Here is a 27,572-nt window from a genome sequence, read left to right on the forward strand (position 1 = left end):
TTTAATTGTATCTAGGTGCCATCTGAATCTTGAGGTGCCTAAATAGCCTTACAAATACCAAAGGCAACATGAGCATGGGCTGAGAGTCAGGCTCAGTAGCAGGTCAGCCATTCAAAAATTCACATCCGACTGAATGTCTTCCATAAAGCCTTCTTCAGCTCTTTATTTCTCAGAGTGTAACTGAAGGGGTTTAACAGCGGCGTGACAATAGGGTTCAAAATGCTGACAAACTTGTTTCAAGGAGCTCTGTTTGGAAGGCTGGACATAGAGGAAGATGGTGGAGCCATACCAGATAGGGACAACAGTGAGGTGGGCCAAGCAAGTGGAAAAGGTCTTTTGTCAGCCTTGGGCCAAGGGGATCCTCAGTGTGGTGGAAATGATGTAAATTTAGGAGACCAGGGTTATGGGACATGATCCCAGGATGACGATGATCGAGATGAGGAAAGCTGCCCTCTCAATCACCAAGGTGTCTGTGCAGGAGAATATGACTAAGGAATCTATGCTGCAGGAGAAATGATTGATGACATTAGAGCCACAGAAGGACAACCTGGCTATCAAATATGCTGGGCTAAAAATAGCCAGAAAACCAGACACCCAGGAACCAAGGGCCAACTGAGCGGACAGGCTGCTGTTCATGATGGTGCAATAGCGCAATGGGTAGCAAATGGCCAGATAGCGATCACAGGCTGTGGCAGATAAGAGGATTTGTTCTGTGCAGCCCAGGGAGAACATGAAGTATGTCTGCAGGATGCAGCTAGTGAAGGAGATGGTTCTGCTTTTCCCAAGGAAGACTGCAATTGTCTTGGGGACATAGACCGTGGTGTACCAGATCTCCAGGAAGGGGAGGTTGCAGAGGAAGGAGTATATGGGGGGTGTGGAGATGATGCTCATGAGCTATTTAATTCTACAATGGTCAGAAAGAACTCCCTTCAGTGCTCTTTGCAATGGGCCCAATGCCCCTCTGTAGTAAGTAATTAACCATTAGCAATCCTCTGCTATATGAGGAGAAACTAGGTTAGAGGGGTAAAGGTTCTTGCCCAGGGATGCACTGGGAGTCAGGGAAAAGCCAGGAATAGAGTCCAGGAGCTCCTGCCTTCTAATGCCCTAAGCTCCATGATTATAGAGTGCCTGATGATGATAGTTAAAGTCAATGGTACTGTTTCTATTCCCTCTAGTAGGCTTTGGAGAGACAGAGACAGAGACAGAGAGAGATGGGCCCAGTTTTGGGCCCCACACTACAAGAAGGGTGTGAAAAAATTGGAAAACGTCCAGCAGAGGGCAACAAAAATGATTAGGGGACTGGAACACATGACTTATGAGGAGAGGCTGAGGGAACTGGGATTGTTTAGTCTGCAGAAGAGAAGAATGAGGGGGGATTTGATAGCTGCTTTCAACTACCTGAAAGGGGGTTCCAAAGAGGATGGATCTAGACTGTTCTCAGTGGTAGCAGATGACAGAACGAGGAGTAATGGTGTCAAGTTGCAGTGGAGGAGGTTTAGGTTGGATATTAGGAAAAACTTTTTCACTAGGAAGGTGGTGAAACACTGGAATGCGTTACCTAGGGAGGTAGTGGAATCTCCTTCCTTAGAAGTTTTTAAGGTCAGGCTTGACAAAGCCCTGGCTGGGATGATTTAGTTGGGGATTGGTCCTGCTTTGAGCAGGGGGTTGGACTAGCTGACCTCCTGAGGTCCCTTCCAACCCTAATATTCTATGATTTTATGATTCTATGATATTGAACAAAACCAGCCCCAGGACCGACCCTTGATACCGGCTGCCAACTCGACATGGAGCCATTGATCACTACCTGTTGAGCGCGACGATCTAGCCAGCTTTCTATCCACCTTATAGTCCATTCATCCAGCCCATACTTCTTTAACTTGCTGGCAAGAATATTGTGGGAGATCATATCAAAAGCTTTGCTAAAGTCAAGGAATAACAAGTCCATTGCTTTTCTCTCATCCACAGAGCCAGTTATCTCATGATAGAAGTCAATTATGTTAGTCAGGAATGATTTGCCCTTGGTGAATCCATGCTGACTGTTCCTGATCGCTTTCCTCTCCTCTAAGTGCTTCAAAATTGATTCCTTGAGGACCTGCTCCATGATTTTTCCAGGGACTGAGGTGAGGCTGACTGACCTGTAGTTCCCCGGATCCTCCTTCTTCCCTTTTTTAAAGATGGGCACTACATTTTCCTTTCAACCAGATATGGCTGAGTAGGTCACATTATTAAGTATACAAAAGCTGTTTTTTAGTACAGGTGGTTTAAAGTATATTACTGGAGTGAGCTTGCTATGTCTAATCTGCAATCTAATACAAAAGAAATAGTATTTTTCAATTCACCTAATACAAGTACTGTAGTGCAATCTCTTTATCATGAAAGTGCAACTTACAAATGTAGAATTATTTTTTTCACATAACTGCATTCAAAAATAAAATAATGTAAAACTTTAGAACCTACAATTCCACCCAGTCCTACTTCTTGTTCAGCAAATTGCTCAGACAAACAAGTTTGTTTACATTTACAGGAGATAATGCTACCCATTTATTTACTATGTCACCTGAAAGTGAGAACAGGCGTTCGCATGGCACTGTTAGAGCCAGCATTGCAAGGTATTTATGTGCAGATATACTAAATATTCGTATGCCCCTTCATTCTTCGACTTGTAGATTGCACTACATTGCATTGTTTATCTTTTTTCCAGTGCAAATATTTGAAATCGAAATAATAATATAAAGTGAGCACTGTACAGTTTGTATTTTGTGTTGTAATTGAAATCAATATATTTGAAAATTTCCAAAGTATTTACAATAAATTTTAACTGGTATTCTATTATTGTTTAACAGAGTGATTAAAACTGAAATTAATTGCGACTATTTTTGTTAATATTGTAATTAATTGTGATTATTGTGTTTAATAATTTGACAGCCCTACTAAATACCTTTAAAAACATGGCTCTCGATGACTTAGGAACCCAAGTCCCATTTTCAAAAGTGACTTGGCATTTAGGAGTGGCCCAGATGCCCAAAGGTTTTCAGGGTCCTAACTTTCATTGAAATCAGTGGAAAATAGCCTTGTGGATCTGGGCCTATTAGTTCCTATTGAAGTGCTTTTATTACTCAGAGCTTCTTGCATGAGGAGCAGTGTTGCATAGGCTATAAACTGGCTGTAGGCCTGAGACCTGATCACCTCCCTACCCCTATATTAAACCAGCCTTGGGTGAAATTCAGGAAGTTCACCACTAAAATTGAAAAAAAAGAAAAAGAAAAAAAAGAGAATGTTCTGCTGCTGATAAAGAACCCGCACCTCAGGAATGTCCCTAACGAGAGTTATACCCACCAAGGTTGTAAAGACGCTGTGAAATTAGGAAGGACACAGAAAGAGACTCAACAAATGGCAAGATAAGCTCTGACCAATGTTTTTATGCTGCACAAACAGAGAAGGTCACAATTAAGTTACAATTTGGGCATGAAAGATAAAAAGTAAAAAAATCGGGCAGGAAAGAGGACACATAGGTGCCAGTGCATAATTGGTTAAAAAAATTGTTATTTAGGAGTGTGGAATAATGTAATGAGTTTAGTAAATTTGAAGGAGGTAGCTAGTGTTACCTATATAATGTAAATGAAAAACAATGGTCTCTGGGAACCATTTTTGGACTGCAGTTTAACATCAAGCTGCTGGAACTCTGACCCCTCTGCATGACCGTGACATGCAGAGGCATCACCGGGAACCCCCAGATGAATGACTCCTGACTGGTCATCGGGTGAAATTTATCTGTTGTCAAAGTTTGACTCAGACTCACAATTTATCAGACCACTCTGTTTTATTAGCAAAGCTGCTCTGCTAATACATTTAGAAGTGAGCCCCCCGAGTGGGGCTTGTGTCTCTTAATTTATACAGTTTTTTGGAGAACAAGTTACAGAGAAGTTACAGACAAAAGAAGAAAAAGATTTTTAGTCACCACCCTTCGAGATCCCTGAGACCAGTCACGTATCTTCAATTACCTGCCACCCTTAACAATCTCCTTTAACAGCTTCCAGTTAACTTAACTAATTGCCCTTCACACCTTCCATTCTGATGTCTGCTTCTTAGACGTGCTGGCTCTATCTTAATTGCTTCTCCATTCAAAAGCTAACTGTCCCTATGTGTGCTCCCTCAGACACTTTGTAACATGTTTTGGCATGCCCTCTCATATACAATGTATCCAGCATGTCCCCTTATGCAACGTTATACTTATACAATGTTATACTTCCACACTGTATATTGGGAGTGGTGAGCATAAGAGATTTTCTTGGCATATGTATTTTGTGTGTGTTGCTAATAAATAAGATGTTTAGAGCACAGATGTGTAATGCTCTTTCACTGGGTAAAGATTTCGCAGACCCTTAGAGCCCTGACCCCTGAAGGGAAAGGGTGGGTACTTAAATTGACCAGGTTTTTCACTGAGCCCTGTAGGTAAGGGTAGATGCCTTACACCCTGAGCCCTTGGGAGGGAAAGAATAGGAGTGCCTAAATTGACTGGGTCACATATTGAGCCCTCGGTCGGGTAAACACAGGGCATCCTAGATTTTTGTGGGTAACATGGCTGGTCACTTGCAGCTGGATTTCACCCTTCTGTATGTGATTTATTTGGATTTCACTTTCAATATTGAAACTCCGAGATATCACTTACAGTGGGGTGTATTGAGAAAATGTGAAAGAATTTGGAGAAAGATACAAGAGTATTCTTATTTTTAAGACTTTCTTTGAAAGCCCCATTAAAATTCCCAACCTATCCTAAACACATTAGGAACATGGAATGTGTGGCCCAGGGGCCACTTGATGCCAACTGACAGAGGGCACAGGGGATGCACAAGGTTTTGCAGCAATCACCTACATCAGATCATAGAATCATAGAATATCAGAGTTGGAAGGGACCTCTGGAGGTCATCTAGTCCAACCCCCTGCTCAGAGCAGGACCAATCCCCAACTAAATCATCCCAGCCAGGGCTTTGTCAAGCCTGACCTTAAAAACTTCTAAGGAAGGAGATTCCACCACCTCCCTAGGTAACGCATTCCAGTGTTTCACCACCCTCCGAGTGAAAAAGTTTTTCCTAACATCCAACCTAAATCTCCGCCACTGCAACTTGAGACCATTACTCCTTGTCCTGTCATCTGCTATCACTGAGAATTGTCTAGATCCAGCCTCTTTGGATCCACCTTTCAGGTAGTTGAAAGCAGCTATCAAATCCCCCCTCAATCTTCTCTTCCGTAGACTAAACAATCCCAGTTCCCTTAGCCTCTCCTCATAAGTCATGTGTTCCAGACCCCTAACCATTTTTGTTACCCTTCGCTGGACTCTCCAATTGTTCTACATCCTTCTTGTAGTGTGGGGCCCAAAACTGGACACAGTACTCCAGATGAGGCCTCACCAATGTCGAATAGAGGGGAACGATCATGTCCCTCGATCTGCTGGCAATGCCCCTACATATACACCCCAAAATGCCATTGACCTTCTTGGCAACAAGGACACACTGTTGACTCATATCCAGCTTCTTGTCCACTGTCACCCCTAGATCCTTCTCTGCAGAACTGCTGCCGAGCCATTCGGTCCCTAGTCTGAGGCGGTGCATTGGATTCTTCTGTTCTAAGTGCAGGACTCTGCACTTGTCCTTGTTGAACCTCATCATATTTCTTTTGGCCCAATCCTCCAATTTGTCTAGGTCCCTCTGTATCCTATTCCTACCCTCCAGCATATCTACCACTCCTCCCAGTTTAGTGTCATCCGCAAACTTGCTGAGGGTGCAATCCACACCATCCTCCAGATCATTAATGAAGATATTGAACAAAACCGGCCCCAGGACCGACCCTTGGGGCACTCCGCTAGAGACCAGCTGCCAACTAGACATGGAGCCATTGATCACTACCCGTTGAGCCCGACAATCTAGCCAACTTTCTACCCACCTTGTAGTGCATCCATCCAGCCCATACTTCTTCAACTTGCTGACAAGAATACTGTGGCAGACCGTGTCAAAAGCTTTGCTAAAGTCAAGGAATAACACGTCCACTGCTTTCCCTTCATCCACAGAACCAGTTATCTCCTCATAGAAGGCAATTAGATTAGTCAGGCATGACTTTCCCTTGGTGAATCCATGCTGACTGTTCCTGATCACTTTCCTCTCCTCTAAGTGCTTCAGAATTGATTTCTTGAGGACATGCTCCATGATTTTTCTGGGGACTGAGGTGAGGCTGACTGGCCTGTAGTTCCCAGGATCCTCCTTCTTCCCTTTTTTAAAGATTGGCACGACATTAGCCTTTTTCCAGTCTTCTGGGACTTCCCCTGATCGCCATGAGTTTTTAATTATAATGGCCAATGGCTCTGCAATCACATCCGCCAACTCCTTTAGCACTCTCGGATGCAACGCATCCGGCCCCCTGGACTTGTGCACGTCCAGCTTTTCTAACTAGTCCCGAACCACTTCTTTCTCCACAGAGGGCTGGCCACCTCCTCCCCATGCTGTGCTGCCCAGTGCACTAGTCTGGGAGCTGACCTTGTTCGTGAAGACAGAGGCAAAAAAAGCATTGAGTAGATTTGTTTTTTCCACATCCTCTGTCACTAGGTTGCCTCCCTCATTCAGTAAGGGGCCCACACTTTCCTTGGCTTTCTTCTTGTTGCCAACATACCTGAAGAAACCCTTCTTGTTACTCTTAACATCTCTTGCCAGCTGCAACTCCAGGTGTGATTTAGCCTTCCTGATTTCATTCCTACATGCCCGAGCAATATTTTTATACTCATCCCTGGTCATTTGTCCAATCTTCCACTTCTTGTAAGCCTCTTTTTTGTGTTTAAGATCAGCAAGGATTTCACTGTTAAGCCAAGCTGGTTGCCTGCCATATTTACTATTCTTTCTACACATCGGGATGGTTTGTCCCTGTAACCACAATAAGGATTCTTTAAAATACAGCCAGCTCTCCTGGACTCCTTTCCCCCTCATGTTATTCTCCCAGGGGATCCTGCCCATCAGTTCCCGGAGAGAGTCAAAGTCTGCTTTTCTGAAGTCCAGGGTCCGTATTCTGCTGCTTTCCTTTCTTCCTTGTGTCAGGATCCTGAACTCGACCATCTCATGGTCACTGTCTCCCAGGTTCCCATCCACTTTTGCTTCCCCTACTAATTCTTCCTGGTTTGTGAGCAGCAGGTCAAGAAGAGCTCCGCCCCTTGTTGGTTTCTCCAGCACTTGCACCAGGAAATTGTCCCCTACATTTTCCAAAAACTTCCTGAATTGTCTGTGCACCGCTGTATTGCTCTCCCAGCAGATATCAGGATGATTGAAGTCGCCCATGAGAACCAGGGCGTGCGATCTAGCAGCTTCTGCGAGTTGGCGGAAGAAAGCCTCGTCCACCTCATCCCCCTGGTCCGGTGGTCTATAGCAGACTCCCACCACGACATCACCCTTGTTGCTCACGCTTCTAAACTTAATCCAGAGAGACTCAGGTTTTTCTGCAGTTTCATACTTGAGCTCTGAGCAGCCATACTGCTCCCTTACATACACTGCAACTCCCCCACCTTTTCTGGCCTCCCTGTCCTTCTGAACAGTTTATACCCATCAATGACAGTACTCCAGTCATGCGAGTTATCCCACCAAGTCTCTGTTATTCCAATCACATCATAATTCCCTGACTTTGCCAGGACCTCCAGTTCTCCCTACTTGTTTCCCAGGCTTTGTGCATTTGTATATAGGTACTTGAGATAACCTGCTGATTGCCCCTCATTCTTAGCATGAGGCAGGATCCCTCCCCTCTCACACGCTCCTGCTCGTGCTTCCTCCCGGTATCCCACTTCCCCACTGTAGGGAGCCAGGGTAGCTCCCCTCTGAACCAGAGGGTAAAGAGCCACCGTTTCAGCCTGAGTGGGCGGGGCCAGGCCAAGTTTCCGCCAATCCCCGGAAGGGGAAGGGTGGGACAGGAAGTACGAAGGGCGTGGCCCTCTGCCCAGTGAAGAGAGCACCAGGGAGGGAGACAGACACAGGCTGCTCCCTCGCAATCCTGCTGCTGACCCAGGCGAAGCCCTGGGCAAGGAGGAGCCTGACCGGGAGGAAGGCCTGTGGCAACCAGGGCTGCCAGCCGCTGAATACCCAGAGGACCTGGAGGGGCCTGACTGCAGCCCAGGCCAGCGTGAGTCCGATACCGAGGGGGAGCGGGAGTGGCCGGCAGCGGAATACCCGGACGAAATGGAGGGACCGGAGTGGCCCGCAGCAGAATACTTGGACGAGATGGAGGGACCGGAGCTGCCCGCAGCGGAATACCCGGAGGAGATGGAGGGACCGGAGCGACCCGCCTGAGAGACCGGGTAGGAAGTAGCTTAGGGGCCGAACTACACCATGGGGTGGGTGTGTTTGGTCAGCGGGCGCGGACGGCCCCGCTGACCCAGCGGCGGGACTTTTGCCTCCTGCCACTGTCAGGGCCCTGGGCTGGAATGCAGTGGAGTTGGGTGGGCCTGCGTTCCCCTACCCCGGCGCTCCCCTGCCCGAGGGGCGCGCTACTGACTCTCGCTGGCGCTCCCCTGCCCGAGGGGCGCGCTACTGACTCTCGCTGGCGCTCCCCTGCCCGAGGGGCGCGCTACTGACTCTCGCTGGCGCTCCCCTGCCCGAGGGGCGCGCTACTGACTCCAGCCAGCACACCTTCCCCGCTAATTCCCCAACACCCGGAAGGTGTGGCTGAGGCCTGCCACGGAGACCATAGCTCTCCATCGCCCCTAGGGGCTCAGAGGACCGACCGACACCTGTCACACCCACCTACCTCAGGGCTTTGGTCTCCTTCCCCCGATGAACCTAGTTTAAAGCCCTCCTCACTAGGTTAGCCAGCTTGCTCGCGAAGATGCTCTTCCCTCTCTTCGTTAGGTGGAGCCTGTCTCTGCCTAGTACTCCTCCTTCTTGGAACACCATCCCATGGTCAAAGAACCCAAAGCCTTCTCTCCGACACCACCTGCGTAGCCATTCATTGACTTCCAGGATTCGATGATCCCTACCCCGGCCTTTTCCTTCCACAGAAATAATTCACGAAAGGGTGGCATGTAAGGTTTCTACCAAGAGCCAATAGCCCACTGGTCGTTATAATCATTTTGAAATGCATGTCTGGATAATAGTTAAGGAGTTATGTATCTATACTAGAAATGACATTCTTAAAGTCTTTGGAGATGATGCAGGTTCCCAGAAGGGGACATATCTCAGACAAGTTGAAATCTACAGGAAAGGACTATACAGGAAATAACAATCAGAAGCGTGATGCCCGGTTTACGAATAAGAACAATGTTTTTTTCTGATATGTATGAGGGGCAAAGAGACACATGGACTCCTTCACCTATGAAGGAAGTTGTCGGTGTGTTTGCCACATGAACATGGGGTCAAGCCAATCTGCGTGTAAATTGCGGTACGGATATTTGGGTGAGCGATACTTAGATCTGAGAGTATACTGTAAATTAAGTGCAGGGTCTAGAATGTGTGTTGTGATATTATTTTATCCACTGGTTTCCAATACTTTGACTTGCTATCAGTAGATTCTCTATCAAAGAATAGAGATAAATTTATACTTATATCAATAAACTTCTACTTATTTTCACTATAAACATATCTAAGTGATGTGTGTGAAGGGAAGTGGTGATCTGAGATGTAACTGGTAAGCTGGGGTGTCCTGTCTTTGGGATCAGCGAATCTGGGAATGCTGGAAGTGTCCAGTGGAACAGGGGCTGGACACTCCAGGGAGATGCTCGAAGGGCTTGGGGGTTGGAGTGTGCCCATTGCTAACCTGCGTAGATGCAGAGGGGAGTGTTTTATTGAAGTCAAGATCCAAAAAGATGAAGCCAAACAAATTCCAATTAGAAATAAGGCATATATTTTTAACAGTGAGGGTGATTAACCATTTGAACAAACCACCAAGGGAAAAATGCGAAGAAATTGGAGGGAGTCCATAGGAGAGCAACAAAAATGACAAAAGCTTTTAAAAAAACCTGACTTATGAGGAAAGGTTTTAAAAAACAGGGCATGTTGTGTCTTGAAAAAAGAAGACTGAAAGGCTACTTGATAAGTCTTCAGATATGCTAAGGGCTGTTCTAAAGAGGATGAGGATCAATTGTTCTCTGTGTCCACTGAAAGTATAGCAAGAAGTAATGGGCTTAATCTGCAGAAAGGGAGATTTAAGTTAGATATTAGAAAAAAAGCTTTCTAACATTAAAGGCAGCAAAGCTCTGAATTAGGGTTTCAAGGTTGTGGAAGTGCCATCATTGTAAGGTTTGTAAGAACAGGTTGAACAAACACCTGTCAGGGATGGCCTAGGTTTACTTAGTCTTGCCTCACCACAGAGGTCTGATGAGTTCTCTAGGTCCCTTCCAGCCCTACATTTTTATGATTCTATGATTCCACTAGTATTACAGGAGGATGTTAAACAACAGCTACTAAATTTAGACATTTTTAAATCAGAAAGTCCAGATAACTTGTATCCAAGAGTTTTAAAAGAACTGGCTGAGGAGCTTACTGGACTATTAATGTTGATTTTCAATAAGTCTTAGTACAGAAGACAGAAAGAAAGCTAATGTTGTACCAATCTTTAAAAAGGTAAATGGGATGACCCAGGTAATTATAAACCTGTCAGTCTGACATTGACCCTGGGCTGGATAATGGAGCAGATCATATGGGACTCTATTAATAAAAAAAAATAAAGGAGGGTAATATAATTAATACCACTTGTCATAAATATAAAGGGAAGGGTAAACACCTTTAAAATCCCTCCTGGCCAGAGGAAAAATCCTTTCACCTGGAAAGGGTTAAGAAGCTAGGATAACCTCGCTGGTACCTGACCAAAATGACCACTGAGGAGACAAGATACTTTCAAAAGCTGGGGGGAGGGAGAAAAACAAAGGGTCTGGGTCTGTCTGTGTGATGCTTTTGCCGGGGACAGAACAGGAACGGAGTCTTAGAACTTAGTAAGTAATCTAGCTAGATATGCGTTAGATTATGATTTCTTTAAATGCCTGAGAAAATAGCTGTGCTGAATAGAATGAATATTCCTGTCTGTGTGTCTTTTTGTAACTTAAGGTTTTGCCTAGAGGGATTCTCTATGTTTTGAATCTAATTACCCTGTAAGGTATTTACCATCCTGATTTTACAGAAGTGATTCTTTTTTACTTTTTACTTCTTCTATTAAAATCCTTCTTTTCAAGAAACTGAATGCTTTTTCATTGTTCTTAAGATCCAAGGGTTTGGGTCTGTGGTCACCTATGCAAATTGGTGAGGATTTTTACCAAACCTTCCCCATGAAGTGGGGTGCAAGGGTTGGGAGGATTTTGGGGGGAAAGACATTTCCAAACAATGCTTTCCTAATAAAAATAAACCTAGATAAACGTTTGGTGGTGCCAGTGGAAGTCCAAGGGCAAAGGGTAAAATATAGTTTGTACCTAAGGGAAGTTTTAACCTAAGCTGGTAAAAGTCAGCTTAGGAGGTTTTCATGCAGGTCCCCACATCTGTACCCTAGAGTTCCGAGTGGGGAAGGAATCTTGAAACCACTCAACATGGGTTTATGGACTATCAACAATCTCAAACTAACTTGATTTTTTAAAAATAAAATTACAAGTTTTATTGAGAAAAGTGGTAGTTTTGATGTAAAATATCTAGATTTCTCTAAGGTATTTGACATTTTGATTAAAATAAACTAGAAAAATATACAATTAATATGGCCCATATTAAATGGATTAAAAGCTGGCTAGCTATAAGTCACAAAATGTAATTCTAAATGGGAATCATCATTGAATATGAATGTTTCTAGTGGGGTTCCACATAAATTGGCTCTTGACCCTCTGCTATTTAACATTTTTATTTATGATGTGGAAGAAAACAAAGTCATCATTGATAAAGTTTCCAGTTGACACAAAAGTTGGGGGAGTGGTAAATAATGAAGAGGACAGATTACTGATTCAGACCAGTCTGGATTGTGTGGAAAGATGGGCACAAGCAAACAACATGTGTTTTAATACGGTTAAATGTAAATGTACACCTCTTGGAAAAAAGAATGTAGGCCATTCTTACAGGATGAGGGATTCTATGCCGGGAACCAATGACTCTGAAAAGGATTTGGGGGTTGTGGTGGATAATCAGCTGAAAAGGAATACCCAGTGTGATGTTGTGGCCAACAGAGCTAACACAATCCTTGGATGCATAAACAGGGGAATCTCAAGTAAAAGTACAGAGGTTATTTTACCTCTGCATTTGGCACTGGTGCAACTGCTGCTGGAATACTGTGTCCAGTTGTTATACACAATTTGAGAAGGGTGCTGAAAAGTAGAAGAGGGTTCTGAGAAGAGCCAGAGGAATGATTAAAGGATAAGAAAACATGCCTTAGAGTGACAGACTCAAGAAACTCAACTTATTTAACTTAATAAAGAGACAGTTAAGGGATGACTTGATTACAGTCTGTAAGAATCTAACTGGGGGATAAATATTTAATAATGGGCTCTTCATTCTAGCAGAAAAAGACATAAGTTTTTGCTCCCAATCAAATTATTAGAATTTTAGATCTCAGGCACTGTCCCAAATACTTTTATAAAGTTTAGTGTCAGAAGGAAACATTACATCATTTAGTGCAGTGGTTCTCAACCAGGGGTCTGTGGCACCCTGGGGGACCTTGAGCCAATTTCAGGGGATTCCATGGGGCCAATTGACTCCAGTGGAGCTACCCCAAATTACACCAGTCTCAGATCTGGCCCCATTAACTTCAATGGATTTAGGCCAATTTACACCAGCTGGGGATCTAACCCTTTGACTTCAACAGAGCTACATATATTTATACCAGTTGAGGATGTGGCCCCATTAACTACAGTGTGATGCATGTACACACCAGTTGGTTCATTACATTATTATAGGAAGTAAGGATGGGGTATTCAAAATCAATGGGAATGGACATCTGAATACTCTAGGAGCTTGACAGATCTCCACATGTATACATTAGATTAGACAAACACAGACATGCATGAAGAGCTCTTTGTAGTGAGAAAGCTTGTCTCTTTCAGCAACAGAAGTTGGTCCAATAAAAGTTATTAACTCACCCACCTTGTCTCTCGATTATAAACACTGACAGAGACTTGACTGGGAGTTTGACAGAATAGGAACTGAGTAAGAATGTCAGGATTTACGCCACTGACCTCAGCATGAATATTTCCCAAGTAAAAATAAATACTAAGGCTGGGGCTTTCAAAGGAGGCTAAGGGAGTTAGGCACTCCGCTTCTAATTACCAATTGGTTTTAAGCACCTAATTCCCTTAGGATCATTTGAAAATCCTAACCTAAGTAAGCACTCCATAAATAATAAATAATAAAAGTAAATGTTGTGTAAGAACTGAGTAAACACCCAATAAGAATTGAACAAACAATAAGGATATGGGGTAGAGATGAATAAACATGGAGTGAGAGCTGAGTCACACTGAGTAAACACTGAATGACCATTGAGTAAGGACAGAGTAGCCACTGAATAAGGTCCACTGGATATAGATGAATAAGTAGCATGCTTCCCAGGCAACTGGAAATAAGGAATAATAAGAAATAGAGTTTTGTATGTCTATGTTTTTCTGGTTTTTAATGATTTTTTTCCCCACACATTCCCATGTCCCTACTTAAGTTCTGCTAAGTTGTTTTTCTCAATTATTGTTTTGGCAGTGAGGAAAGCAGACTGTGGAGATGAGAAAGAAAAAACAGACCTCTCACACTGAATTCATCTTCTTGTGTAACCAACACACCTCCTGGGTGTGGTGCTTTGTTCACTGTAGTGGCACTGAGACCACTTAAAGATTAATGTGCCTGCTACAGTCTTAGCTAAGTGCTATGTGGCTTTTAGGTCATGCAGTAGAGGCTCATACATTTAGCTCCAGATGTCCCGGATGAGTCCCCACTTGTAAAGCCCACAGAACCCGGTTGTTGGCAGGCAGGATTGAACCTGGGGCCTCAGGAGCAAAATGCATGAGCCTCTACTGCTAAAAACCACATGGTGCTTAGCTAAAAGTGTAGCAGATTCATTAATCTAAGTGGCCTCAGTGCCACTAGAGGGGACAAAGCACCACACCCAGAAGGTGTGTGGGTTACATTTGGGCTTCCCAGAGCTCCTGGATCACCACAATGGCCTACGACCACTATTTAGCCATCTACCACCCACTAGGTTACCCAGCTCTCAAAAATCAGAGAGCCCTAACTATGCTGAGCCTGGGCTCCTGGATCATTGGCTTCCTGGCTTAATTCCAGTCCATCGCCAAGAGCTCCAAGCTGCAGTTCTGTAATGCTAACACCATCCAGCACTTTTTCTGTGGCCTCTTGTCCCTCCTGAAGCTGTCATGCATGGATAACCTCTGCAATCTCAACATTTGACTTCATGGCAGCACTGCCCATTCTTGTGATATCCCTGCTGGTGAGAGGAACCTCCTTACGGTGGCCAGGATCCCATCTGAAACTGGGAATTGTAAATCTTTCTCCACCTTCCCCTCCCACCTGGTGGTGGTCCCCATCTCTTATGACACCTCCATCTGCATTTTCCCCTGCCTCAGGGCCATTGGCAACTTCATCCTCCAGAAGCTGGTGTCCATTCTGTACATGGCCCCATTCCTGAATCCCATCATAGAATCATAGAATATCAGGGTTGGAAGGGACCTCAGGAGATCATCTAGTCCAACCCCCTGCTCAAAGCAGGGCCAATCCCCAATCAAATCATCCCAGCCAAGGCTTTGTCAAGCCTGACCTTAAAAACTACCAAGGAAGGAGATTCGACCACCTCCCTAGGTAACGCATTCCAATGTTTCACCATCCTCCTAGTGAAAAAGTTTTTCCTAATATCCAACCTAAACCTCCCCCACTGCAACTTGAGACCATTACTCCTTGTCCTGTCCTCTTCTACCACTGAGAATAGTCTAGAACCATCCTCTCTGGAACCACCTCTCAGGTAGTTGAAAGTAGCTATCAAATCCCCCCTCATTCTTCTCTTCTGCAGACTAAACAATCCCAGTTCCCTCAGCCTCTCCTCATAAGTCATGTGTTCCAGACCCCTAATCATTTTTGTTGCCCTTCGCTGGACTCTCTCCAATTTATCCACATCCTTCTTGTAGTGTGGGGCCCAAAACTGGACACAGTACTCCAGATGAGGCCTCACCAATGTCAAATAGAGGGGAACGATCACGTCCCTCGATCTGCTCGCTATGCCCCTACTTATACATCCCAAAATGCCATTGGCCTTCTTGGCAACAAGGGCACACTGCTGACTCATATCCAGCTTCTCGTCCACTGTAACCCCTAGGTCCTTTTCCGCAGAACTGCTGCCTAGCCATTTGGTCCCTAGTCTGTAGCGGTGCTTTGGGTTCTTCCGTCCTAAGTGCAGGACCCTGCACTTATCCTTATTGAACCTCATCAGGTTTCTTTTGGCCCAATCCTCCAATTTGTCTAGGTCCCTCTGTATCCTATCCCTGCCCTCCAGCGTATCTACCACTCCTCCCAGTTTAGTATCATCCACAAATTTGCTGAGAGTGCAATCCACACCATCCTCCAGATCATTTATGAAGATATTGAACAAAACCGGCCCCAGGACCGACCCCTGGGGCACTCCACTTGACACCGGCTGCCAACTAGACATGGAGCCATTGATCACTACCCGTTGAGCCCGACAATCTAGCCAACTTTCTACCCACCTTATAGTGCATTCATCCAGCCCATACTTCTTCAACTTGCTGACAAGAATACTGTGGCAGACCGTGTCAAAAGCTTTGCTAAAGTCAAGAAACAATACATCCACTGCTTTCCCTTCATCCACAGAATCAGTAATCTCATCATAGAAGGCGATTAGATTAGTCAGGCATGACCTTCCCTTGGTGAATCCATGCTGACTGTTCCTGATCACTTTCCTCTCGTGTAAGTGCTTCAGGATTGATTCCTTGAGGACCTGCTCCATGATTTTTCCGGGGACTGAGGTGAGGCTGACTGGCCTGTAGTTCCCAGGATCCTCCTTCTTTCCTTTTTTAAAGATTGGCACTACATTAGCCTTTTTCCAGTCATCTGGGACTTCCCCCGTTTGCCATGAGTTTTCAAAGATAATGGCCAATGGCTCTGCAATCACAGCCGCCAACTCCTTTAGCACTCTCGGGATGCAACTCGTCCGGCCCCAAGGACTTGTGCACGTCCAGCTTTTCTAAATAGTCCCGAACCACCTCTTTCTCCACAGAGGGCTGGCCATCTACTCCCCATGTTGCGATGCCCAGCGCAGCAGTCTGGGAGCTGTCCTTGTTCGTGAAGACAGAGGCAAAAAAAGCATTGAGTACATTAGCTTTTTCCACATCCTCTGTCACTAGGTTGCCTCCCTCATTCAGTAAGGGGCCCACACTTTCCTTGGCTTTCTTCTTGTTGCCAACATACCTGAAGAAACCCTTCTTGTTACTCTTGACATCTCTTGCTAGCTGCAGCTCCAGGTGCGATTTGGCCCTCCTGATTTCATTCCTACATGCCCGAGCAATATTTTTATACTCTTCCCTGGTCATATGTCCAACCTTCCACTTCTTGTAAGCTTCTTTTTTATGTTTAAGATCTGCTAGGATTTCACCATTAAGCCAAGCTGGTCGCCTGCCATATTTACTATTCTTTCGACTCATCGGGATGGTTTGTCCCTGTAACCTCAACAGGGATTCCTTGAAATATAGCCAGCTCTCCTGGACTCCTTTCCCCTTCATGTTAGTCCCCCAGGGGATTCTACCCATCCGCTCCCTGAGGGAGTCGAAGTCTGCTTTCCTGAAGTCCAGGGTCCGTATCCTGCTGCTTACCTTTCTTCCCTTTGTCAGGATCCTGAACTCAACCAACTCATGGTCACTGCCTCCCAGATTCCCGTCCACTTTTGCTTCCCCCACTAGTTCTTCCCTGTTTGTGAGCAGCAGGTCAAGAAAAGCTCCCCCCCTAGTTGGCTCGTCTAGCACTTGCACCAGGAAATTGTCCCCTACGCTTTCCAAAAACTTCCTGGATTGTCTATGCACCGCCGTATTGCTCTCCCAGCAAATATCAGGAAAATTAAAGTCACCCATGAGAACCAGGGCATGCGATCTAGTAGCTTCTGCGAGTTGCCGGAAGAAAGCCTCATCCACCTCATCCCCCTGGTCCGGTGGTCTATAGCAGACTCCCACCACTACATCACTCTTGTTACTCACACTTCTAAACTTAATCCATAAACACTCAGGTTTTTCTGCAGTTTCGTACCGGAGCTCTGAGCAGTCATACCGCTCCCTTACATACAGTGCTACTCCCCCACCTTTTCTGCCCTGCCTGTCCTTCCTGAACAGTTTATAACCATCCATGACAGTACTCCAGTCATGTGAGTTATCCCACCAAGTCTCTGTTATTCCAATCACGTCATAATTCCCTGACATCACCAGGACCTCCAGTTCTCCCTGCTTGTTTCCAAGGCTTTGTGCATTCGTATATAAGCACTTGAGATAACCTGCTGATCGCCCCTCATTCTCAGTATGAGGCAGGAGCCCTCCCCTCACAGACGTTCCTGCCTGTGCTTCCTCCTGGTATCCCATGGTATCATCTACAGCCTGAGGAACAGGAAAGTGAGGGAGACCCTGGACAAAAGCAGCTCCTGGTCTTGAGGGTCAGAGCCAAGTGGGGATAGAGTCATAGTGTTTAAAGCCACAAGGGACCACAAGATTTAGTCTGACCTCCTATAGATCACAGGCCACCAACACCACCCAGCACCTGCACACTAAACCCCACTCCCAAATTTCGACCAAAGTATCACCCTCGGGAAATAGACCAAACTTGGGTGTAATCAATATAAATGAGACTCAGTGTTGAGGCTGCCGGATGTCTTTGAAGCCTCTGGTGCTTGCTGATGCTGGAGACAGCTCGAGCTTGACAATCCCAGTGCTTGGAGCTCCTGCAGAGCTGTGCAGGGCATGCAGGACACCCAGGGTCCTACAAACAGGTGGGGGACTGGTACAGCACAGCATTGTAGCAAGATTGTAAGCCTCTTAAGGCAGAGACCATCTTTTTGTACAATGCCTGGGATCCTGGTCTGTGGCCGGGTGCTCCGGTGATACAAATAAATACATAGTAATACAGCTCCCCACAGTGGAGTCAGTACAAGTCCTAATGACTGCACTGCCAGAACTGCCACCCCATGGCCATACTGCAGACCAGAACTGGAATCCTGCATCGGTCTCTCAGGCCTTTAATTTCTCAGCTAAAATGGACCCTGGATCCAAGAATTCCCTGGGATGGTGCTTTCCTTTAGCCAGACTCAGATCTGCTGGATGAGGTTTGGTGAATAGTAAAATTAAAATGTCCTCTTAGGAGTAACCCTGAATGCTCCATCAGTAACACCAGTTTAACATGCTTGTAAATTCCATTGAGGCAGTGTTGCCTAGTGGAGAGCACTGTGGATGGGGACTAAAGAGACCTGGGCTCTGTTCCTGGTGTTGGCCTGCTGGGTGGCCCTGAGCAAGTCACTTCCCTGTTACATGCCTCAGTTTCCCCATGGGTACAAGGGGGATCACGATAAAGCACTTTGAGATCTATTGGAGAAAATGCTATCTAAGAGTGAGAGGTTTTTATTTATTATCTTTGATTTACAATTTTGTAAGTATGAAGAGATTCAATTCTACTGACCAGAGTACACCTAGAAATGAGAGAAGAATCAGATTCATATTTTAAATTTCCAAAGTTTATCATTCATGTACTTGAATGTGTTCACTAAGAAATAACGCACACATAAAACAGTAACTGAATTTTTAAAAAAATAATAGATTAATTCTTTCCATTAAAAATGTCTCTTTGGCTGGGATTTGCAAAGGTGCAAAAAAAAGTTAGGCACCAAATTCTATTGACTACCAATGGGATTTGGGAACCAAACACCTTCAATTCTTTTGAAAATCTGACCTGGGCATCAAATCACTCTGTGAAAGGGGCAAATATTGTTATCCTCATCTGCAAAATGTGGCTACTGAGACATAAGCTGGTTCAGTGCCAGAGCTGAGAATAAACCCCACTTTGACTCACCAGCAGACATTCACCCAATCTGTAGTCGGAATAGGCACCTTCAAATGTATATGACAATCATCTCTAATGACTAAAATGTGTGTCAATTGTTTGAGTACACTTGGGTTCAGTCTTAAAAAGACCAAGAGACCAAATAAGCAAACCTAGCCAAATGTATTATCTAAAGACAAAGCAATACAATACAAAAAGGAGACATACCTACCCTTCCAGGAAGCAAATTCTCGCAGGGTGTTCATGTTACTCAAAAGGTGTGCTTCAAAAATATGCATTTCAGCTAGCAGTATTTATGGTATGATTTTACAACTTACAAAGCCCTTTACTTGTCACTAGAAATCCAACCCACCAGTGTGTAACAGTTCCTAAACTTGCAGTTTTCTCTGAACTTTGCTTGTCTCTGCTTTTGGGTACTATGTGCCAAACCAACCAGGTATAGAGGTTCATCCCAGTCTGTGCTAGGACATACCATTCATGCATCATGTCTTTGACAGGTGTCCTATTTCCTAATGCCAAAGCTGGCTTCAGCTTTGCTAAGTATTGTGGCATCCTCCACATGAATGAACCGAATTGTGGGGAGACCATAATGTATTCAGTTAACATAACTTCCCAACACGTATATATAGACATCAGTCAAAGTTCCCCTGTCAAGCTTCATAGATATAATATATATTATAGCAATATCATCTGCATAATACCCAGTGATGTGATGAATTCTTCACCCAACATGTATGTATTGGCTAACACCTCTGTTTGGACCTACTCCCACTGAAGTCATTGGAAAGACAGTCGTTCAGGGACCATTGGATGAAGCCTGTGGCCTGAGATTTTCAAAGAAATCTAAGGCAGTTAGGGCCAGATTTGCACCTAAAAATGTAGATAGATGATTATTGGATTTACAAAAGAACATAAGAAGGTTAGATGTTGTCAAGATTCCTTCCCCGCTCTGAACTCTAGGGTACAGATGTGGGGACCTGCATGAAAACCTCCTAAGCTTACTTTTACCAGCTTAGGTTAAAACTTCCCCAAGGTATAAACTATTTTACCCTTTTGCCCCTGGACTTCCACTGCCACCACCAAACTTTATCTGGGTTCCTGAAAAAACGGAGTTTGGACACTTCTTTCCCCCAAAAATCCTCCCAACCCTTGCACCCCACTTCCTGGGGAAGGTTTGGTAAAAATCCTCACCAATTTGCATAGGTGACCACAGACCCAAACCCTTGGATCTTAGAACAATGGAAAAGCATCCAGTTTCCTTACAAGATGACTTTTAATAGAAGTAAAAAAGAATCATCTCTGTAAAATCAGAATGGTAAATACCTTACAGGGTAATTAGATTCAAAACATAGAGAATCCCTCTAGGCAAAACCTTAAGTTACAAAAAAGACACACAGACAGAAATATTCATTCTATTCAGCACAGCTATTTTCTCAGCCATTTAAAGAAATCATAATCTAACACATACCTAGCTAGATTACTTACTAAGTTCTAAGACTCCATTCCTGTTCTGTCCCCGGCAAAAGCACCAGACAGACAGACACAGACCCTTTGTTTTTCTCCCTTCTCCCAGCTTTTGAAAGTATCTTGTCTCCTCATTGGTCATTTTGGTCAGGTGCCAGCAAGGTTACCTTTAGCTTCTTAACCCTTTACAGGTGAGAGGATTTTTCCTCTGGCCAGGAGGGATTTTAAAGGGGTTTACCCTTCCCTTTATATTTATGACAGGGGGCGTGTCATAAACATACAGCTAAGGGTATCATAAAATCCCTCCTTAACTGTAAAGGGTTAAGAAGCTCAGGTAACCTGGTTGGCACCTGACCAAAAGGACCAATAAGGGGAGAAGATACTTTCAAATCTGTGGGGGAAGGTTTTTGCTTTGTTCTCTTTGTTGGTTCTCTCCGGGTCAGAGAAGAAATCAGGACAGGGAAAATACATCTCCTAAAGCCCTACTTGAACTAAGCATCTAGATTACAAAAATTGTAAGTAAAGCAAGCAAATGCATTAGTTTATCTTTTGTTTTAGCTTGTGAATTTTCCCTGTGCTAGAGGGAGGCTTTTGTAACTTTTAAGTTTTGCCGAGGGGGAAATCCTCTGTGTTTTTGAATCTGATTATCCTGTAAAATTACCTTCCATCCTGATTTTACAGAGGTGTTTCTTTTATGTTTTTTTTCTTTATAATAAAGTTCTGTTTTTTAAGAATCCAATTGGGTTTTTAGTGTCCTACAGACCCAAGGGTCTGGTTTGTGCTCACCTTGTTTATTTTTCAAGCCTCCCCAGGAAAGGGGGTGTAGGCTTGGGGGAATATTTTGTGGGAATAGGAACTCCAAGTGGTCCTTTCCCTGATTCTTTGTCTAAATCACTTGGTGGTGGCAGCATACCTCAGTCCAAGGACAAATAGAGATTTGTGCCTTGGGGAAGTTTTTACCCTAAGCTGGTAGAAATAAGCTTAGGGGTGCTTTCATGTGGGTCCCCACATCTGTATCCTAGAGTTCAGAGTGGGGAGGGAACCCTGACAGGCCCCTTTGAAAATCTTAACCTGGATGTCTTCTCCATTCTCTGATCTTCATTATAAATGCTAGCTACATAGTGTACACAGGAAATACAGAGACTCCAAAACCACTAGTTTGGGCCTAGTCAAAGAGATAAACCTACAGGTATCTGACCCCGGGTATCACGCTATTAGATGTTCCAGGAGATGCAGCAGGTTCTGGAAGCCACAGCATTGTTGTTGTTTTTTTATAAACCAGTTGATATTGCATTGAATAGAACCCACCCCAAAGCTTTGCCCAGGAAATGACAGCACAGTCTGCAATATGGGAGGAATGCAAGTGGCCCTGATTTTACCAAGACAACATATGACTCATAGGCCTCCTGGCCCTGAACGCTCTGACAGCTGTGACCAGTGATCCTTGTATCATGTGTGCTGCTGTTCTGTAAAGGGACATTGTAGTGGGGCAGTTACCCCGCTCCTGGGGGAAAAAAAAAAAAAAAAAAAAAAAAAAGTTAAAGGCTGATTGGGGAGGCAGCCACAGCTGTGGCTGCACCCAATCAGGCCACACCTGGCCCTGTTATAAGGGCTCAGGGAGGAGCTGGGTTACAGTCTCTCTTTAGCTTTGGAGAGAGATGGACCTTGCTGCCTGGAGGAACAAGGGTACCTGAAGCTGGGCAGTGCTGGGGAAGGGCAAAAGGAGTGGGGGATCTCCAGCCTGGCAACACCTGAGGCTGAGGCCTTGGTAAAGGCCTAAGCAGGTACTGGGGCTGCAGAGGTGCAGCCTGGGGATAGGCAGAGGCAGCTGGTCCTACCCCCTTGCCAGTGATGGGCAGACATAACAGATTGCAGTCTGCCCCAGAGAATGGGGGCTAGATGATGATTGGCAGTAGCCACTGGGTATAGAGGGTTGGGGGTTCCCCTGGGAGGGAAGACCCAAAGAGTGGGGGTACTGCTGGGGCAGAACACTTGAAGTAAAGGGCACCGGGGTCTGGGAGGGACACGGGGGACTGAGGTAGATGAGACACTGGCCAGCAGAGGTTGCTCTGAGAGCTGGAATTGAGCTAATTCCCAAGGCAACCAGCAGGAGGTGCTGCACCAGTGAGTCTGCAAACTGCTACAGACATGCTCCAGCATTATGAAGAGGGAGAGTGTGGTCCAGTGCAGAGGGCCTAGGGATGCTGGTGAGGTAACCTGGGCTTTAGTCCCATGCTGAACTGTTGTGTGACAGTGGGAAAGTCTGTTGATCTTGTCCACCTAAATACACCCTTCAGGACAAGTGTGCCTGCCTTGCACACTGCTGCCCCTAGGTGGTGCTGTTGTAATATTAATAATAAACCCACCAAGACAAATGGAGGTTTTACAGCAGGGATCTCAAACTCAATTTACCTTAGGGCGAGTGCCAGTCCTCAAATCCTCCCAGTGGGCCAGTAATGTCACTGAAGATGGTGTTCAGAAAAGAAAATGTTTATATTGTATTTTTTATTTCAAATTTCTTAGAAATAATAAAACTGTCATACAACGTTATACAATTCTTCACCTGCCAAAGAGTTCTTAGAGTTTGCCAGACATGTGGCAATGCTTCAGTTCTGTCAGTTTGTTGATGTTTGGCCTCAGTGACTGAGCAGTTGAAACCTTCAGGACTGCAGCAAGGTGTGCGTCAGATAGTTGTGTTCGGTATTTTGACTGACTTATATTCATTGTGGGGGTAAAAATGATGCTGCCTCCATGGCTGACTCTGCCCAGCGACTAGTGATGCTATCTCTGTCCCTCTCCCCCAGCCAATGGGAGCCGGGGGCGGCGCCTGCAGCAGACATTGCTGGCAGCATGTCTGCCTGTGTCTCTCCTCCACAGGCCAAAGTGGGGAGGTTCTCAGGCCACAGATAATCCATGGGCTGGGATTTTGAGACCCCTGTTTTACAGCCTGTCAGGTCTTGTGTCCGGTGGGCTCCCCTTCACTGATTGTACATATAATGCCCAGCACACTGTTGCTCTGGCAACTTTTGCATGCTACTGCACAGTAAATCTGGGGATCAAAGCTGGAGTGACTTGCAGAAAACAGCATTGCTGCAAGGAAAGGAATGATAATTACAGTCATTGACTTACCGCCATTCCTAAATTCCAGGTGTCCACTGAGTTCAGGCCAGCCACACAGATGTATGGCTTGCAGGGCTATGCCCTCACTGGAACTAAACTAACAGAGCTCCATTGGCTTGTGCATATTTAAATGGCATGGAATTAGCTAGCGCGCTGGCCCAGATCCTCTGCTGGAGGTAGTGTTTTGATAAGGCCTAAATCAGGAGCAATTTCATTGATATGAGTACCACTTTCGTGCTGCACATTAATTTGAATGGAGAATGAAATAATAAGGATAGCAACATGAATGAATCTGACTGTATGGTTGGGAAAATGACTGAGTGCACGTTTGAGTGAAAGGATGGGTGACATACCTGGAAGTGATGGATTTATTTAGTTTGTGTTAGAGTAGTTTTGTATGTGCGCTTACATCTTAATATGGGTGTGTATTCATGTCTGAGTTCATCTCTGGGTGTGGATCTAGATGTGTGTCCTTTCACATGTGTGTCTGTGGTGTGTGATTTCTCCTCTGTACCACTGATGTCCAGGCAGAACTGTGCTCCCCAGTGCAGTCGCTGCAGCTGGCTGATGCTAAATGTACCACTGCCTGATAGATCAGTGGGAGCATTTGCATCACTGGCAGCAACTGGATATTGTGTCTCATCTTACAGCTCTGTCCTGGCCTCTCTTGGTGCCACCAATCTAATTCATAGCAGCAATGGGCCTGAACTGAGCTGCCTAGACTGAGACAGAAACCTCAGATCTGAACACCTCCAATTATCTTTGTGAGACTCAAGATCCAGAGGTGAATTTCACAGGCTGGGGCAGTCATTAGTTATAAGTGGATCTGTAGCCATATGAAAATCACAGCATTGGGTAGGATGCCAATTGGCCTCTTAACTGGCAGGCTCGAAAGACAGGTAAAGGGAAGATAGTCACAGTGTAGGTACCAACTTCTGAGTTCTGACCTAGATAAATCACTTCCTTCGGTCAGGTTTGAAGCATATTGTCGCACTGAACAGTGGTGTGTGTGTGTGTGTGTGTATCCTAATTTGTATTCTAACTGCTCTATCTAATCATCTATCGGTCCATCTGTCCATCCACCTAATTGTCTACCCTGCCCTCTCTGCCCATCGAGATGTCTGTCCATTTTCTTCCTTTTATCCATCTCATTGACCCAGCCATCTGTATTTCCAATTGCCCATCTACACTTCTGTCAATCTGCCATGTCATCTGTCTAATCAGCTTTCTGTCCACCTGCCTAATGGTGTTTACATTTGCCCACCCCTCCCTTACTATCTATCTATCACTAAGGGGCCCATCTCTGTGGAAAGTGGACTTCAGTGGGCAGGGGCTCCTAAGTGGGTGTATTTCACAGTCATGGGCACTAAAATAGCTTTAAAAATACATCATGATTTTTGGTAATTAAAGGATATTCCTTCTGACTCTGAGTGCAACTAATTTCACAGGCAAAGCAGGTGGGAATTGGAGCTGACAAGCGGCTTGCTGTAACGCTCTGCTAAGGGCAGCAGCGGCAAAGGGATAGACAAGAGCTATCTCAGTCTCTGGTGGCTGATCAGAGAACAGGCAATGAACAGTTTGTCCATAGACTGTAAAGTGCTTGACCTTTGTTTGTATAGGTCTGATCACAGATTTGCTGTGACAGATCCCCAGTGTGAAGGAACCCTGATCAATTTCATTTGAAACATGTTAATTTCATTGACTCTTGCCTAAGATAAAAGTAATAATCAGTTAAAACACCCTGCTTCATTGCATGCTCATTAAAATCATCCCCGCTAGCAACACCGCTACTAAAAAGAAAACTCTCCAATTAGCCATGCAGCACCTGTGGCTCTATAGGGATTTATAGGAGGACACACAGGTTGTTATAATTTCACATCTTAACCAGCAGTCTGAGGAATGTTAAACCCAGCTGAGACCTGAGCACTGCCTGGAGATTTAAAGAACCTCTCAAGGAACTAAGAGCTAGTGGAAGAAACAAAGTTACTTCTCGTTTTAATGGGTCCCATCGAGGGCCATTAGAATGGAAACATTGTTGGGAAATGCAGGTCACGGCAGCAGTCCCATCAGGGCTGATTAGCAAGGAAAGTCAGAGGCATTGATTAATGTTAGACAAAGGAAGGGGAGGGTTCGTTCCTATGTCAAGTAGCCCCCTGATGTGTAAAGTGAAAGGGGTCAAGCCAGTTATGCCAATTCCTGTGAAAGGTGATCCCTCCCTTCATACATTCCACCAGAGTCCCATCTAGTGAGGGGATGTAATGGGATGTGTGGATTGCAAGGAAACTGACAAACAAATGAGAGATTCCCACTGGGTTAGCAGAGGCTGCAGGGCCCAGGTGCAGTGAGTGAAAGGCAATTCCAGGATTCTAGGCCTCAGTGACAGAGATCAGCCAACATACGTGGACTGTGACAAGCTTTGCTGTCCTGCCCTCGACCCCCAGTTCTGCCAGTGTCCTCAGTGTCTTATCCACAGACCCCTACCCACAATGCTGCTCCATCTCTGGATTCACACCCAGTCACAAACACACGGGTCTGGTGCTCTTGACAGTGTTGTCAACCCCACTGTCTCATAAATCAAGAGGAAAAACTTAAAAATCAAGAGATTTGGTATACAAATCAAGAGTTGCTATTTTTTTCAAACATAGATCAGTATAGATATAGTGACGGCTTACAAACCTCATTAGAGGCCTATTTAATTTTTGACAGGTCACAGCTCTTTAAAAAACTCTATTGCTGCACCTGAAAACACTTTATAGCAGACTTTTAAAAACTCCTCCCTGTTAGCACCATGTGGCTCAGTTTAAGGTGACGGTGACAGATTCTCAATTAACAATGATGCTACATTCTAATTAGTCAGAGCCCAAGCGCTGGAGGTCACTGGACACCTTAACTGAAGGTGATATAGTGATATCTTGTGCAAGCAAAACTTGGTTACCTGAAGGGGGGGGGGGGAAGGAAGAGGGGAAGACCCTGAGGCGGCGGGGGGCAAACCCAGTCTGAGTTGGGGGGGTGAGGTTAGGCCCCTGAGTGTGTGTGTGTGTGTGGGGGGGTAGTCCTGGCCCTGGAGGCAAGGCAGGGGCAAGGCCCTGGTTTGAGGGTGTGGGGGTCAGGCCAGGCCTTGGGTTGCGGGGGTTTTGCCCCACAGAGGGGGTGAAGGGGGCAGGCCTGGGGTGGGGGGGGCCGAGTGCAGACCCGGGGGGGGTGTTAGGCCCCACAGATGGGGGTGTAGAAGGCAGTCCCAGTCTGGATGGGGGGTGGGGGGGGTTAGGCCTTGGGGTGGGAAGGCCAAGGCCAGGGCCAGGCCCAGTCTGAAATGTGGTCGGAAGCAGGCCTGGCCCATGGAGGAAGCTGGGGGACAGACTGGCCAACTAGGCTCAGTGGAGCCTCCTGGTCAGCAGGGAACAGTGGTGGTGGCGGGGCCCAGAGTCTCCTCCCTGGGCTGGGCTGGGGGAGGTGGCGCGGACCCACCCAGAGCAAGCTGAATGGCAGCAGCGGACAGGATGCTGGCACTGTTCACCAAGCTGCTGGACTGGTTCCAGGCACTGTACCGGAGGGAGGAGATGGAGCTTTCTCCGGTGGGGCTGCTGTACTTGGGCAAAATGAGAAACTTCATGCAAATCACACCAGCAGGAAAAAAATCCTGAGATTTGAGAGTTCTACCATGAGATCCTGAGTGAGGCTTAATTTGACTTAGAAATCGTGTCTATCAACAATAAATTCATGAGAAATGGCATGTCTGTCTTGAACGGCTCTGTAACAGTTTGTGGGAGGATTCCTTCAGTGTGTCAGCCCCCTTAGGGTCACATGCTCACTAGGATAAGCCACTTGACTTCAGCATCCCCTGGGACTGAATCTCAGAGCCTTCAGCACCCCTACGTCACGCTGTGAGCTCCCCGCAGTGAGTCCACCTGAGTTGGACACCTAAGGGAGACTTGCACACCCAAAGGGAGCCATGAACCCTCA

The 27,572-nt window shown here is 45.6% G+C and overlaps 1 pseudogene; it reads right to left on the reverse strand.

The window, feature by feature from the left end:
* Positions 1–119: 119 nt before the first annotated feature.
* Positions 120–27,222, reverse strand: LOC141997737 (olfactory receptor 6F1-like; annotated as a pseudogene).
* Positions 27,223–27,572: the final 350 nt, after the last annotated feature.

Source organism: Natator depressus, chromosome 13 (assembly GCF_965152275.1).
Source record: "Natator depressus isolate rNatDep1 chromosome 13, rNatDep2.hap1, whole genome shotgun sequence".
Classification (NCBI taxonomy): Eukaryota; Metazoa; Chordata; order Testudines; family Cheloniidae; genus Natator; species Natator depressus.